Consider the following 15,784-nt stretch of genomic DNA (forward strand, 5'->3'; position numbering starts at 1 on the left):
CTCCTCATCCAAATTTTGATAAAGATATGCTTGAATCTCCAATCACATAGCCTCTAGACCTCTAATACCCAGATACCATGTTGATCAAATAGATTGCAAGCAAGAAACCATGCAGTATGTATTGTATATTTTATTAAATAAGAAAAAATTTAATACATGACTTCAAACATAACAAAAATAACTCCCAAAACTAAGGGAGTATGTTTGAATGAATTTATTAATTCAATTAGTACCTAGACTGACTTTATTAATTAATATAGACACTAATTATTTATACAAACTTAAGTTAACGATGGTCATTAATATCTATCAGAGTTGAGGATCTCCCAAGGAGAAATACCCTTCATCATGACTATAAAGATGAGAGAGGAAGCCCACTCCTTTTAGCAAGAGAAGAAAAGGGTATTCAAGACGTATATGGGGTTGTGACACACTCAGTACAGAAAGAATCAAACTGAGAAGGTACTTTCAGGATGACTTCAAATCCTCCATCAGACCTGATAAACTTGTGACCAGCGACCAAAAGCTTCTTCAGAAGCAGAGAAAGCAAGTAAAGAGGTTGAAGCTTAATTGTGTTTTCAAGTCTAAGGGACTTGCAACAATACAAGGGAACACAATTTGGGATGAGAAAAGGGCTATCTGCAACGATCTCCTCTGCCTGATCTAGTGGTAAGTACAAACCTGCACTTCAGGAATCCAAGGATCTAAATGTATCATAGATATAGTAGTTTGGCCAAATTGGCAGTCCTAATTTTTGGAAGATGCCATAAAAGTTTAGATCATTTCTTCATCTTATGATGGCAATCAAATAGGTAGTCTCAGGTTTTTGTTTGCATACAGTGAAGACCTGAAGTAAATACTTTGAATTTTAATAGAATTTTCTTTTCCCTTTAACATGTTCTTTCATGTTGATATTATCTGAAAGACAGGTCTTGTCATCAATTAATATTATCCCATATAAACTGCTTCATGGAAAACTCTACTACTCAATAACACATAATAATAAATTTGGTATTTATTAAATGTTTCAAACTACTAATTAAGTATATTCATTCATGATAAGGTTAGATAAGTTTATTAGTGTCCAACGAATGACCAAAGGTAGGTCAACAAGACTGCTCAGTGCAAAAGTGGAAACACAGAGTGGGAGTGAAAAGGTCAGTATCTAAGAATAACTAACACAATACCAAAAATAAGAAATACAATGCTCTGGATACAAGTACATGGGAAAGAACCAAAATTCTCTGAATGCCCACTATCAAATGAAGGAGAGGGTGTTCTCCTTTGAAGTTGGAAAGGAATATATCTTACCATTTGAGACCTAAAGGAAAGAAACATTGTATAGATGACTAGCCAATGGAGATAGATCTGATCTAGGGATGTGTCTCTCTTTGGAAGAGGTGGCCCTATGCCATATGGTGGTAGGAGAGGGTTTCCTACTAATCTGGCAAGAAAAATAACTCCACATGGGTCTCACTGCAGAGGCTTAAGTTGTTTCTTGAATTGGAATGGTTCTACAATTTTCCTTCCTCTTGTTGCCCCTGTCTAGGAGCACAGGGAAGAAAAATGTCATCCTCCTAGTAGTGTCTTATCAAGGGGAGCGGGGGAGGCAAGGAGAATGCGAACTGTGGATCTAAAAACCTCTCCCAAGTATAATGTTTGGCATCATTAAGCTATGTACCAACAAAAGGTGGAGAGAGAGTTATGGCACTCCCTGAATATAATAGAACCGACCATGTATCTCATTGGAACAAGAACACCCAAAATGTAGTGCTCCCCTGTCTCTATATTATATATATGGCGTATCCAACATAACTTATCCTCTTGTGACATTTGGTGCTCAACTTCCACCTGAAGCTTATCAATGCACACTCAAAACTAACCTAACGGGACCCTAATTCTATGCATCAAGTGTCAAAGAGCGCAAACATATCAACACTATAAAGAAGTCTCTAAGAGCCAAAAAGTGCTATACATAAAAGGCCATGTTGGGTCTCGAATCCCTAAGAGGGAAACCCAAGTGACCTAGATATACTATTTGTGCATATCCTCCCGAATAATCCCATCCATCTCTTGCTTATTATGTAAAAAGTGACCAGTAGCATCCAAAGTGTGTTTAAATAGGGGAAGATGATCTATCAATATATTGATGGATTGAAAGAAACAAGAAACTTCTAAACACCATCACTGTTCTCTCCCAAAATGGGGGAAAATTGGGCAATGGCCTCCAAAGATAAATAAGCAAGATATGGGTACCAGTCTCTGCCTACTATTGAGTAAATCACTAAAGCAGATAAAACAACTCTACCAATCTAAATGTAGTCTAGATACAAAAATGGTTTACTGCAAAATGTGTATGGATGATGGACTAGGGGATCATCCTCTTGCATTTGATGATGAAACATAGTAAGTGGGCTTGTACTCAAGGTCAATATAGCGTAACCTAAGGCCTAATCTAACCTGAGCAAGCTTAACCTCCATACCTAAGTAAGAATATATCAAGCCCTCCCTTGGAGATAGATTTGGTATTAATCAGGAATATCTTAAGCCACATCCCTCAAGTAGTTACACAAAATAAAAATAATAGAGGTGTTGTCTCTATTACATCAAATTTGGACCTTTAGCTTCAGGATGCAATCAAGGTTTATAAAAGGAGGTAAGGTCTAAGGACTTACTTGAAAGCACATGTAGAAGTTTTTGCAACATATGATTTCTATTTTTGTGCAACAGTGAATTCTGGTGATACCTCAAAGTTTACTAACCCTTGTTCTGATCCTGAGTTGTGGAATGATTGGAATGAATTTGAAAAGCAATGTGGAAATGAGTATACCTCTAGAACTTCAAGATGAAACCCTTCGTTTGCCCAATAGAAAAGAGCCTAATATAACCCTCTCTAGAATTGTGCTCACGCCTTCACTGCATCTCTCAGTGAAATTTCTCACAAGGGTCTCATGCCTTCACTACAACCCTTGAAGAAATTTCTGATAGGGATCTCATGCCTTCATTGAACCCTCAACGAAATTTATCACATGGCTTTCATTCCTTCACTACAACCCTCCTTGTGATTATGAGTCAGTAACCGGGACTACTATGAAGGCTAGAAAGAGGATGAATACCAACCAGACTCACTTCTAGTTATGATAAAATGTGGTTATAAGGCCAGGCATGACGATCGACATCAAGATCTGCCTTTGGGTTGGAGTCAACAAGATGTTCCGATGCAGCGACGAGACCATTGTTATCAGGTAGGGGCCATTGTTTCTTTCAAGTCTTGTTGATCAATTGGTTCTTTTGAGCATTGATATGTTGGTTATAAGCCTTGTTCAGAACCCTTCACTATGAAATAATGTGCTCACAATAAGTACACGATAGTCGACTCTAATTTTTTCTTTACCTGCATGTTTTTTTATGCGCTTGGCCACAATACTCAATAAAAAATACCATAAAATACTTATATTCCTATATGGTATATAAAAACCCAATATCCCCTTATTATATAGTCAATATAATGTTTTATGATTTTTTAATTATTTTTACCCCAATATGAATGCATGTGATATAGTATTGCTTTGTCAGTGAAGCCCTCGTGCTGAATTTCCTATCATTTCAAGTTGTCCAATAGAGATAACTGAGTTGAGAGGCTCATTCTACAATCCATTATAAAGGGATGTTTTATTTTGTTTGTGCTTAACTTGGAGTTGACACGTGTCCCTTAATAAAATACTTTGAATGAAAAAACATTTTCAACTATAATAAAATTATAAATGAATAAACATATTTAGTTAGCTTTAACTAAAAGCATTATAAAACATCAATAATCACATTCTAATTGTGATTACTTGGTTCGTTGATATTTCACTTTCACTCTTCCAACAATAAATAAAATATTTTGATATCTATGTTAAATAATATAATTTTATATAACTTTATAGAGATAAATAATTAATTTTTTTTTTATTTCTCTTATAAATATTTCAATATAGAACTTAAATAAATGATTTGAATATCCATGTTAACTAATATATTTCAATATTATCTCTAAAGTGCGTGTCTATATATATAATGTGTGTGTTGATATTTACCCTATTAAAATATTTCAAAGCCAGAAAGGAAAAAGCAATTAAAGGTAAAATAATTTAGTTACATTTATTCAATTTTTAATATAAAATATTAATAGTATTAAATTATTTAAAAATACAATTTAAACAATGAAAAATTACACATGGTTTATATAGAGAGACAAAAAACAACTACAGATCTATCTTAATCACTTGATGTGTAAATCATTTTTCAAGTTATGCATTCCAAAAAAAGATTTTCATTTAATAAGATTTGATCTCTAGGATCTTGGTAGATCAGTGGTTAAGATTATTGATGTAAAAGCTCAAAGCTTGGGAATCTCCGAATTCTTTGATAAGATTTGACAAGAATGAAGACGAATCCTCTCGTCATTGTTAACAATGGAAAATTGTAAGCTGAATTTCCCTATCAGTTGTTGGAAACAATGTTAATACTCGGGGGGGGGGGGGTGAATCAATATTAAGGCTAACTTAAAATTTTATGCAATTTTTTCTTTACTCATTCAAAATGGCATCCACTAAATGAGAGAAACCATTAACAAATCACAACAGTATCCATATGAATGAACACAAGCATACACATCAGGAGCATCATAGATATGACACAAAGGTTTTAACGTGGAAACTCTTCTGGGAAATAACCACCAAAGCTTTTTGTTATTATTGATGTAAATCTAAGAGCACCTACTCTATTACATCAATCTGTTTATGAGCCACCACTCATAGGAAGCGCTAACTCCCTTTGATTGTTTGCTAGCACCTACTAGCAGGAAGCACCAACTCCCTTCTTTTGCATACACCTGATCAACCTAGCAGAAGCACCATCTGAAGCATCAACTTCATGGATTTGTTGCAAGCACCAACTTACAGCTCCTTGGATTTATGCAAGCACCAACTTGCATGAGGAACCAACCCCCAAGCCTTCTCAAACACCCACTAGAGATGGAAGCACTAACTTCCTGTATTCAGGATTCAACCCACACTCAAAAGAAAACTTACTGCTCACTATAATTGGCAGCCTCTCTACCTATTTTCAGCTATGTTCTCCTCAACATCCTTTTGGCCCACACAACACTCTTTCCTCTGCTCACTCTGCAACAAATTGTTGTTAACTCACATCCCACGCATCACTCTGTCCTCTTCTCACTATGCAATGTTTCGTTGTTTCAATCAACAACATTCACTAACACACAACTCTCTCAACACTATGTCCAAACCATAACATCATATTGCTCTCGACCCTCTGCTCTCAACTATATACATTTAACACTCATCCCTTTCTATTACATTGGCTCTCTCAACCTCTTACACAACAACACAAGCTCTCTCAGGGTATCTTTCCTCTTCATACACACTCTTATCCTCTTCTTTACAGCATAGGATCACTTAATGTCTCTTTAGAAGTGAACTCACACACACAAAGCTCTCCACACAACTCACTAGCAACAATGTTTCTTCCCCCTATTTCTCTACTGCAATCCTTGGTTTTGTTTCACTAAAAAACAATGATTGTTGTTGTCTCTGTTAGGAATCACTCTGCCATTCACACTTCCCGAGTGTACTCTTGCATGGCTTCTCCATCCTATTGTTGTGTCACTTGCATGAATTTTTCCACTGCAACATTAAATCAATGAATGGGATTCGTTCACTCACCAACTATGTCTGCAACATAATCAGTTTGGAGAATGGGTCACTATGTGATTCTCCATGCTAAGAATTAAATATCAGTTAGTCCTGCACACTCCAACAAGGATCTTGTTCTTTCTATGAACAAATCTCATGTACCTGAGGTTTTGATATTCATTTAATCCCATTTAGTGTGCATGCAAGTTCAAGGATGGCTTGTCTCAACTCGTGATAGACTCCATTATTTCATCCAATGCAATTGTGGTCATTACTGCCTTGACCCAATGGTTTCCATGTCTATCTCTTGCCTACAAAAAATCACGATTGAATCCATCGAATAACTCTTGTACACAAATTTACTTAGCTACTGACTCAGTCATCCTTCATGCCTCTATCCTACAATTTTGGAGCCCCACATGTCGTAACTTTTATTAAGGTGAAGTTACGAAATCACGAGATCTGATATTGGCCTTTAGACCCTTTTTCTTTGCCCCTTATTGCATTTCCACCATAACATCGGTTGCTGTGACCGATGACATAGAACTTAGGTGCTAAACCCTTCAGAATCCTGCCTAGGGAATATCTCCTCATGTTCTTTCTCTACGCCCTTGGTTCTTTTGGGCTCCACAACCAAATGCCAACACATCAGAGCTCCCTAGTATCATACCTTTCTTCAAATTACAATTATAGAGGAGTTACGAAATTAGGACCTCCAAAATGTACTTCTCACATGGTGTCTTCACATCACTTAGGTGCTAATCCCCGATCTATGCCCTTGGTTCTTTGGGCGTCCATGACCAAATGCTAATCAACATCAGAAGCCCCTGCTATTAGAAATTTTTCAAATTTCAATTAGTGAGGAGTTCCCAAAATTATGACCTCCGAAATTTACTTCCACGTGGCGTCTTCACAACACTTAGGTGCTAAGCCCTACTCTATGTCCTTGGTTCTTTGGGCTCCATGACCAAGTTCCAACCATCATAAGAGCTTTATTTATCGGGTCTTTCTCAAAATTCAATTACGGAGGACTTATGAAACCTCCGATATCTGATATGCTTAGGGTGACATCATGCTCCTGTCATCATCTTCACGTGGCGTCTCCTTAGTGGTGACACGTGTCACTGGGATTTTCCCCATTAGGCCACTCAATAATGTTGAATTTGACTGCCACATCTCCTACGTACAACCACGTCATGCTGATGTCATTTGTCAACGTTAGCTCCTGAGGGGCAATCAACGACTGCCATGTGTCATGTCTGAGGATATAGAAAGGGTCCCTCGGTCCTTGGTTTTGCAAACAATTTCCTTTGTAAACCTTGCTCCCTACAAACCTCGACGCTTTTAAAATAATGCATTAACAAGAAGTTACAAGGTTTTGAAAACCCAAAGTTTCGAAGTTCCAAACCTTCAAGGTTTAAATATGCCGACCTTCCGATGTCCCAAGCCTCCTTCCAAAATTTGGTGTTTCGATGTTCAGTCTGCTTTCAATATTCGACCTACTCTGATATTTGGCCTACCCTACTATTCAACCTGCTCCGATATTCTGACATATCAGTCTGGTTCCGATATTCGACCTACTCTAATATTCCTACCTTTTGAGGTCCCAAGACTCCGAATTATGATATTTCAACCTTTTGACATTTCAACCTTCCAAGATTCTTCCCTTCTAGCGTCACTAGCCTTTGACCCTCCAAAATTAAGGGTTCTGAAATTTGGCCTGCTTCTAAGGACTTCAAGATCCTTACTTTGGCTATTAATAAAATTTGATCCCAAGATCCATTCATGGACTTCCAAATATCACTGGAAATCTTTTTCCAAGCACTAACCAACTGTGCTAACTCTAAGAGTATCTAAGCTGGTCTCTTAAGGAATAATATCCTCCAAAGTATGGGACTCCAAACCACCATAGTCATCATTTTATGGATTTTGCAATAGGCTTGGTACTATGGTCATTCTCTACCAGAGACTACATCAACCAGAGGACTCTCCTTGAGCTTGACACATCAAGAATAGTACATCAATGTTGTCTTGCCTAACATCATTCTAGCACATACATCCATGCTAATCTCGTTGACGTCAATGCCAACACACTTGCTAACTGTTAGGAAATGCCAACTTCCCATCTCCCAACGTGAATGTTGACATCAATGACAACAAATTTACTGCCACTAGCCAAACAAACAATGCCTACTATCCAACGATCTCCCCCTTTGGCATTGATGGCAACACCTCTTCACTTCTCCACATTGATGGCTAATCCTCATTCTTCTTCCACACATCTCCTTTCATGAGCTACCAATGGACTTCTTTCATTTTCCTGGGCCATCACAACTTGCTCCCCAATAAGATTCTCTCCCCCTTTGACATCAATGACCAAGGGATTATAAGCTGCTTCTTCTCCCCCATGAAATCATCGACTGTCGATGACGAGGATCTAGTTGCTATTGTGCATTTTGCTCTGCAGACTTCTCTTCAAGGAGTGATAGCTGCTACTACTCTATAAACTGGACATATTTGATATGCTCCCCCTAAACATATACTGCCTCTACTTTGAAATCCTCCATTTTTTGACACCTTATGGATGTCGACTGAATACTCTCTTTTCCAATGCAGATTTTGTACCAATTAAAATAAATTGATACCAATTAAAAATTCTCATGGTATTTTTTCTATTGCAAATACAAATCATTAGTGGTGCATTGATCTTTATCTTCACTGCAACTTCTGTTTCATCCTCTATGCTCACTTCTCTTGAGCATCTTAAACAATTCTCCTCTTGAGATCATACTTCTACAATAGGGACTGTTGCTTAAATAATACCAATTTCACCAAGAAATTGATACAAATTGGATGCTATACGAGGCAATCTCTTATATCTCTTTCTAAGGGACATTCAAAGCTAAGGGACATTCAAATATTGTACCTATTTTGTTTCATGAACATGAGACTATTAGGAAAACTTAAAATCACAACTTAAATAACATAAGGGTATTTCACCCAAGATGTAAATCTTTAATTTCCAATGCAATGTTTCTTCCTGAGGCTGAAAATTGTTGCCTGCTACTGCTTAATAAAGCATCTCCCCCTGAGCTAATTCTCCCCGATCGCTTGCATCTTCTTCCTTGGTTATGTATGGAGACTGATCCTATGGACTTGACTTGACTGTGGGCCTCTTGTCATTCCACACTGTTGCTGCAGCTCATCTTCTTCTCTGAAAACATAAAGTATTGTTGTGTACTCCCCATGAAACCATGCTAGATGCTCTTTCCTATTTCTTGCAGTGTTGATATCCTTGAAGATAAACCAATGTATTCCTGTAATCAGTAAGGGGACACAACCATGACTTCAACAATTAGATGCACCTTTTCGTCTGTTTTTTCTAGCTTCATGCATCTGACTTATTCATCCTCCCTTGAGGCCATGCTCTTGCTTTATTGAAGAGAAATAGAGGATCTACTCCCCCTAAGTAGATCATCTTTGAAGCAACAAGACTTGTAGCTTGTTGTCTTGAATGTAAAAATACATAAGAGGTATTTTGTAATAATCATTTATTATATATAAAATGTATAAGTGATGTTTGAATGTTACAATGAGGACTCGCATATATTCTAGGCAGGTGTCCTTTCGCGATTGGGCATGTCTTTTAGACATGCCATTTCACCTAACTTAATGGCTATTTAACATAATCATCATTTCATTATTTATTATTTATATTCATATTCATATTTATATTTTATTTTTTTATAATTTATATTCGTAACATTGCCTTCCTCTTCGAAAAGCTTTGTCCTCAAAGCTTAATTTTTGACAATTTTCTTCACCTTGCATTTTTCATCTTGGAATAAGTGATTCATCATTAGTACCTTAACAAGTATAATTCTCTGGTAATGTTGTCTTGAAACTAGGTTTTTTTTTTAGAACTAGGGTTTCTCTATCTCTACTTTTTTTTTTTAATACTGTTTTTTTTAATCTATATATATATATCTATATATATATATATATATATATATATATATCTGTATATGTATATGTATATGTATAAAATTAAATTAATTAACTTTTATTAGTTTAGTTATAGTTTGACTTATACGATGGTGTTTGTCTCCTTTTACTTTTCGGTGGCACTGTAATGTACGATTGTTTGATTGGACACACCATTTGACAGTGGGGGTAGCGTATAAATTATGGCATGTTATGGCAGAGCATAAGAGAAACCAGAGTTGACCTTGGAGATAACCTCACTTGAAGGCACCGACGATTTTTGGCGGAGGCCTAACTTGTAGCATTGATGATCGATGGTGGATAGGGATAGCAATAGACGAGTAGGTTTTGAATCCCTATAAGGTACATGTGTTGCCTTCCCATCTGTCAACTTTGCAATAAAATTCCCAAGTGTCAACAACCTTTTTTTATATAAAAACCTTCCTTCGCAACCCAATGGTCTCTGTTTTAGAGCTTTTGAGAGCCTGCAAGGTCAATAAGATTCAGTTGAGATAGGGTGACATCTTCCACTCCTTTATTTTCTCCACGGGGACTGCTTTCTACAGTCAATGTAAATATTGTATGACCACAACTATTATGATTGGTTTTAAGTTTTCCTTGTCTTGATTTCTCATCTCTATAACTTCCATGATTGATTTTAGAGTCTTTTAAGTAAGTTTCCTTCTTAATATTTTTATGATAGTTGCTATAGACGCATGGAGGGTCACTGCAACACTAACCCAGAATGTCATGGTGTGGTCTCTACACAAGGATTTTGTATTTTACAATGAATTCTTCCATTTGACTATGTTCTGTTGCAACAGTTTCCTCCACAGTACTTTGGTCAGCTGTCCCCTCCACAATAGCTTCCTCAGAGGTCACCTCAACAATTATGGCTACCTCAACTTTCTCCTTTGAAGTTTCCTCAACAATTTCCACAACATATTCCCTACCAATTTATGGAAATGGAATGGATGCACAATACTGATAGTACCCATTTTCATCGTATGAAAATTTCTGAGACAAATGGGCTTCATAAATCACATATTCACCCCAATCTTTGCAACCATAACGCTCTAATATAGGTTGAGCATCAAAGGAAACATTCCCCTTGTTTCTTTGGAACTTTATCATTTTTCTACGACTGGTGTTTATTACCGTTGCATGTAACTTCAAGGGGCTCCTAAAATCCTTCTCCAACATAAGCCTTGCGTCTACAAAAGCATCAATTATGACTTGACAAGCATGTCGCCAGCGTTCACCTCTGCCAACTTCCTCAAATTGAACATATAAAACATGGGATTTTTGTGGACTTCCTCGCATGAGTGTTAAGCCTTCCACAATCACTACAATAGGGTGACCTTCCAAAAACTTTTTTAATTTTGGTGAAACATTTCTCAGAATTTTAGCTGCTGCAATTTTTTGTACCTGCATAAAAATGTCCTTTGAAACATCAAATAGACCCTTTTTAGCCTGCACAACAGCTGCACCATTTGCAACATACACATTGCCTGACCTTTGTGCCACTACTTTACAATAAATTTCTCTAGATTTTTCAAGATGTGTGGCCTCCAGCTTTGAATTCTTCTTCTCATTATGAACTACTACAAAATAATTCCAATTCCCAAGTGAAAGATTGGCATAAGAATCCTTGCCCCCTGTCACGTCTTGCGTCATTCTAAATTTTTCCGTTGCTTTCAAACAAGCATATGCTTTTAACTCCATGTTTCCAAGCATAGATAAAGAATTGGGTGATTTTTCATCCATCTTGAGCCCATCCCCAATCAGTTATGAACTTATTTGAACATTATTTTGAGTCCAAGCCATGGCTGTTTTCTCAAACACATTTACATTCTCCACATCTTCAAAAACCTTCTTTTTCTCTAGAGACATCAGAAACAATGATGATGATTTTTCATTGACATCTTTCAACAAGGATAAATCTAATATCCTTTCATTGTCAATATCTACAACAATCCTCTCTTTCTCAAGAGCCAGAGATGGTAGTTTTTCATTGACAACATCTTCTTCATTGTTATGATATTGTACATCTCCTTGTTTCTCAAGATAATCGTCATCCACATGTTGAGTTGTGTTATATTCTTTCCATGTAGTTAACATGGGGTTTGAAGGGCACCCGTAACCCCACTTTATGGGGTCCGGGGTAGCGCCCCGGAAAATTTTGGTTTTGGACCCTATGTTAGGTTGGGCGGACCCACCTATGGTTTTGTGCATTATTTTCGCATATGTTTTTTGGACGTGATGGTTTTCAGTCCAAGGTATTGGACGCGATGGTTTTTCAGTCCATGGTATTGGACGCGATGGTTTTTGGTCCATGGTATTGGATGCTTTGGCATGTATAAATATGTATTATAACATTGAAAGGAACATAATGAAAAATCAAGCTGGTCGTCCCGGTTTTGGGATCCAGGGGAAAATCTCTGTGTATATGTGTTTTATGTGTTATGAACTCGCATTGTTTATTTTCTATGTTTTAGAATTCGTATGCAGGTAATTTTTGTATGGGGTTAAAACCTACATTTGGTATCAAAGCTGTTTTGGCTTCAAGGGGATGCCTTTGTTGCTGAGGGGTTTCGCTCGGGCCTGTGGTAGACCTTGTTCAGTGGGAGATCTGTGAGATCGATTCTAGTGGTGAAAGAAGATAGCGAGCAGTGGAAAGATAGAGATCGAGAAATTTAATGGTCAGAGTTTTGAGTTGTGGAAACTCAAGATGGAGGATCTATTGGTGGATAAAGACCAGTGGATCGCGGTAGATCCGGGTACTAAACAAACGGAGTGTCGGATGAAGAATGGAAGAAGTTGGATTGGAAGGCAAAGAGCACAATACGATTGTGTGTCTCAGATTCAGTATTGCTGAATGTATCAAGGGAAGCTACAGCGGAGGCTTTGTGGGACAAGTTAGGGACTTTGTACCAATCTAAGTCTCTGGTGAATAAACTATTCTTGCGAAAAAAGCTGTATAACTTGAGGATGAAAGATGGAGACTTGGTGACAGAGCATTTGAATGCATTTAATACTGTGGTAAGTTAGTTAGCATCTGTTGATATTAAAATTTCAGATGAAGATAAGTGCATTAGTTTGTTGTGTTCTGTACCAGATTCGTGGGACAGTCTAGTTATTGCAATAGGTAGCAATGCAACTGCCTTGCATTTTGATGAAATAGTCTCATCCTTGCTGACGGAGGAGATGAGAGGGAAAAACACAGAGAGCCAGAATGGTGATGCCTTGTCTATATGAGGATGGTCCCAGAACAGAAACAAAAATAAGTCATTGAGTGGGAGATCTAAATCTAGAGGGAGATCTAAATCTCTAGGAAAACCTGTAATGGTGGTGTGCTGGAAATGCGGAAAGGAAGGGCACTACAAAAGGGACTGTAAATCTAAAGCTCCTGATAAAGGAAAGGGATCTGATGATGCTCCGAAACCACCTCACATGAAGGTGGGGATGTGTACTTGGCTTCTTCAAGTACACATGTAGATCATGAGGCATGGTTGATTGACTCAGGTGCATCCTTTCACTTCACTCCCCATAGAGAGTGGTTCTACGAGTATCAGAAATATGATGGTGGTGATGTCTTCTTGGGGGATGACAGGAAGGCTAGAATCATTGATCATGAAAAAGTAAAGTTGAAGTTGCAAGGTGGAAGGGTTAGAATGCTTCCAGGTGTTCTACATATTCCTGCATTAGCCAGAAATCTGATTTCTATTAGCAAGCTGGATGATGCAGGTGTAAAAACAGTGTTCGAGATGATACCTGCAAGATGGTTCGGGGAGCACTGGTATTGATGTGGGGAGTTCGGATTGGAACTCTGTACAAGCTGCAAGGTAGCACTGTTATTGATGGGTGCAATAGTTCTGTGGTTCCTGAAAGTGGAGCAGAAAACCTAGTGGTCTCTGGAGAAAAGACCATGTTGTGGCATCAAAGGCTTGGACATATTGGAGAAAAGGGCCTTCAGATACTTCATGGTAAAGGTATGGTAGAAGGTATGAGTAATAGCTCTCTGGATTTTGATTTCTGTGAAAATTGTGTATATGGGAAGCAGAATTAGGTGAGTTTCCCCTCTAGTAGTAAGAGGGCGAATCAGATATTAGAACTTGTGCACAGTGATGTGTTTGGACCTGTGAAGGTTCCATCACTGGGTAAGTCTGTGTACTATGTATCATTTATAGATGACTTCTCAAGGAATACATGGATATATTTCCTTAAGAAGAAATCTGAAGTCTTTGACAGGTTTAAAGAATTTAAGGTTCTGGTGGAAAACCAGACAGAGAAGAAGATAAAGGTGCTGAGGATAGATAATGGTGGAGAGTTTTGCAGTAAGGAATTTGAAGAATTCTGTAAGAAGTGTGGTATAGCATAGTAGAAGACTACTCCATATACACCTCAGCAAAATGGAGTTGCAGAAAGAATGAATAAAATGTTGATGGAAAGGGCAAGAAGCATGCTCAGTGGTGTCGAGTTAGGACAAGAATTCTGGGTAGAGGCGGTGGATACTGCATGTTACCTAGTCAACAGGTCACCTTCATCAGCATTAGAGGATAAGACTCCACAAGAGGTATGGACTGGTAAGAAACCCTCTCTTTCACATCTGAGGGAATTTGGATGTGATGCATATGTACATGTTCCAAAGGAGAAACGAACCAAGTTGGATAGTAAATCTGAAAAGTGCATCTTTATTGGGTATAAGGATGGTTTAAAGGGTTATACGCTTTGGAACCCAGTCACACGAAAGGTTGTGTACAGCCGAGATGTGGTGTTCAGAGGGGTGAAAGATGTTATTAAACATGAAGTCCAACGAAAGGAACCTGAGAAGATAGAGTTTGAGCTAAATGAGGAAGAATCAGACTCTACAGTAGAGGAGGAATCAGAAGATGAAGAGCCACAAACTCCAGCTGTGAGAAGATCAGTTTGAGAAAGAAGGAAACCAGAAAGGTATAGTCCATCTGCTTTCTGTTCAAATTTTTCTTTGTCTATTACTGATGATGATCGCAGAACTGTGAAGGAAGCAGTGGATTCAGAGGATGGAAAACTCTGGAAAGAGGCCATGGTTGATGAAATGGCATCTTTGCACAATAATGAGGCTGGGATCTAGTGGAGTTTCCAGCTGGAAGGAAACCCATTGGCAGCAAATGGGTGTTCAAGAAGAAGACAAATGTAGAAGGAAAGGTGGAGAAATACAAAGCTCGGTTGGTAGCAAAAGGTTATTCCCAGGTGCCAGGAATTGATTTTGCTGATATGTTTTTGCCTGTTGCCAAGGTAACTTCTATTAGATTACTTTTATATGTTGCTGCTACTTTTGATTTTGAGGTAGAACAAATGGATGTGAAGACAACATTTCTTCATGGGGATCTGGAAGAGAAGATCTACATGAAGCAACTTGAAGGCTTCACGGTGAAGGGTAAGAAAGAACTGGTATGTAAGTTAAAGAAGTCTTTGTATGGGTTAAAACAGTCACCAAGGATGTGGTATCAGGAATTTGATACATTTATACGGGGACTTGGCTTCACCAGAAGCAAAGAAGATCACTGTGTGTATTTTAAATTAATTGGTGACCGTGTTATTTATCTGGTCTTGTATGTGGATGATATGTTGCTAGTTGGAAATGACAAAGAAATTATCCAGGATTTGAAGACCCAATTGTCCTCCAAATTTGAAATGAAAGATCTTGGTGCTGCAAAATATATTTTGGGCATGGAAATTAAAAGAGATCGGGAAAAAAGGAAGCTCTGGTTAAACCAAAGGAAGTATGTCGAGACAATACTACAAAGTTTAATATGCAGGATAGTAAACCGGTGAAGGTTCCTATTCATGTAGGTGTGAGGTTATCTGCTGAACAGTGTCCCAAGACACAATAAGAGGAAGAGGACATGTCCCACGTTCCATATGCAAATGCAGTCGGTAGCCTGATGTATGCAATGGTCTATACTAGACCAAACATTACACATGCAGTGGGAGTATTGAGCAGGTTTATGTCAAAACCAGAAAAGGAGCATTAGACAACAGTGAAGCGGGTTTTCAGGTATTTGCGTGGCACTAGTGATTATGGTCCGTGCTACCAAGGAAGACCAGGATTGGAC

The 15,784-nt window shown here is 38.0% G+C and overlaps 1 pseudogene; it reads right to left on the reverse strand.

Annotated features, from left to right (window-relative positions):
• Positions 1-11,411, reverse strand: part of LOC149246707 (DNA replication licensing factor MCM7-like) — a 55,748-nt pseudogene extending 44,337 nt beyond the window's left edge.
• Positions 11,412-15,784: the final 4,373 nt, after the last annotated feature.

This window comes from Pinus tabuliformis, chromosome 7 (genome assembly GCF_031772625.1).
Source record: "Pinus tabuliformis cultivar Carrire ecotype Pingquan chromosome 7, CPIR1, whole genome shotgun sequence".
Classification (NCBI taxonomy): domain Eukaryota; kingdom Viridiplantae; phylum Streptophyta; class Pinopsida; order Pinales; family Pinaceae; genus Pinus; species Pinus tabuliformis.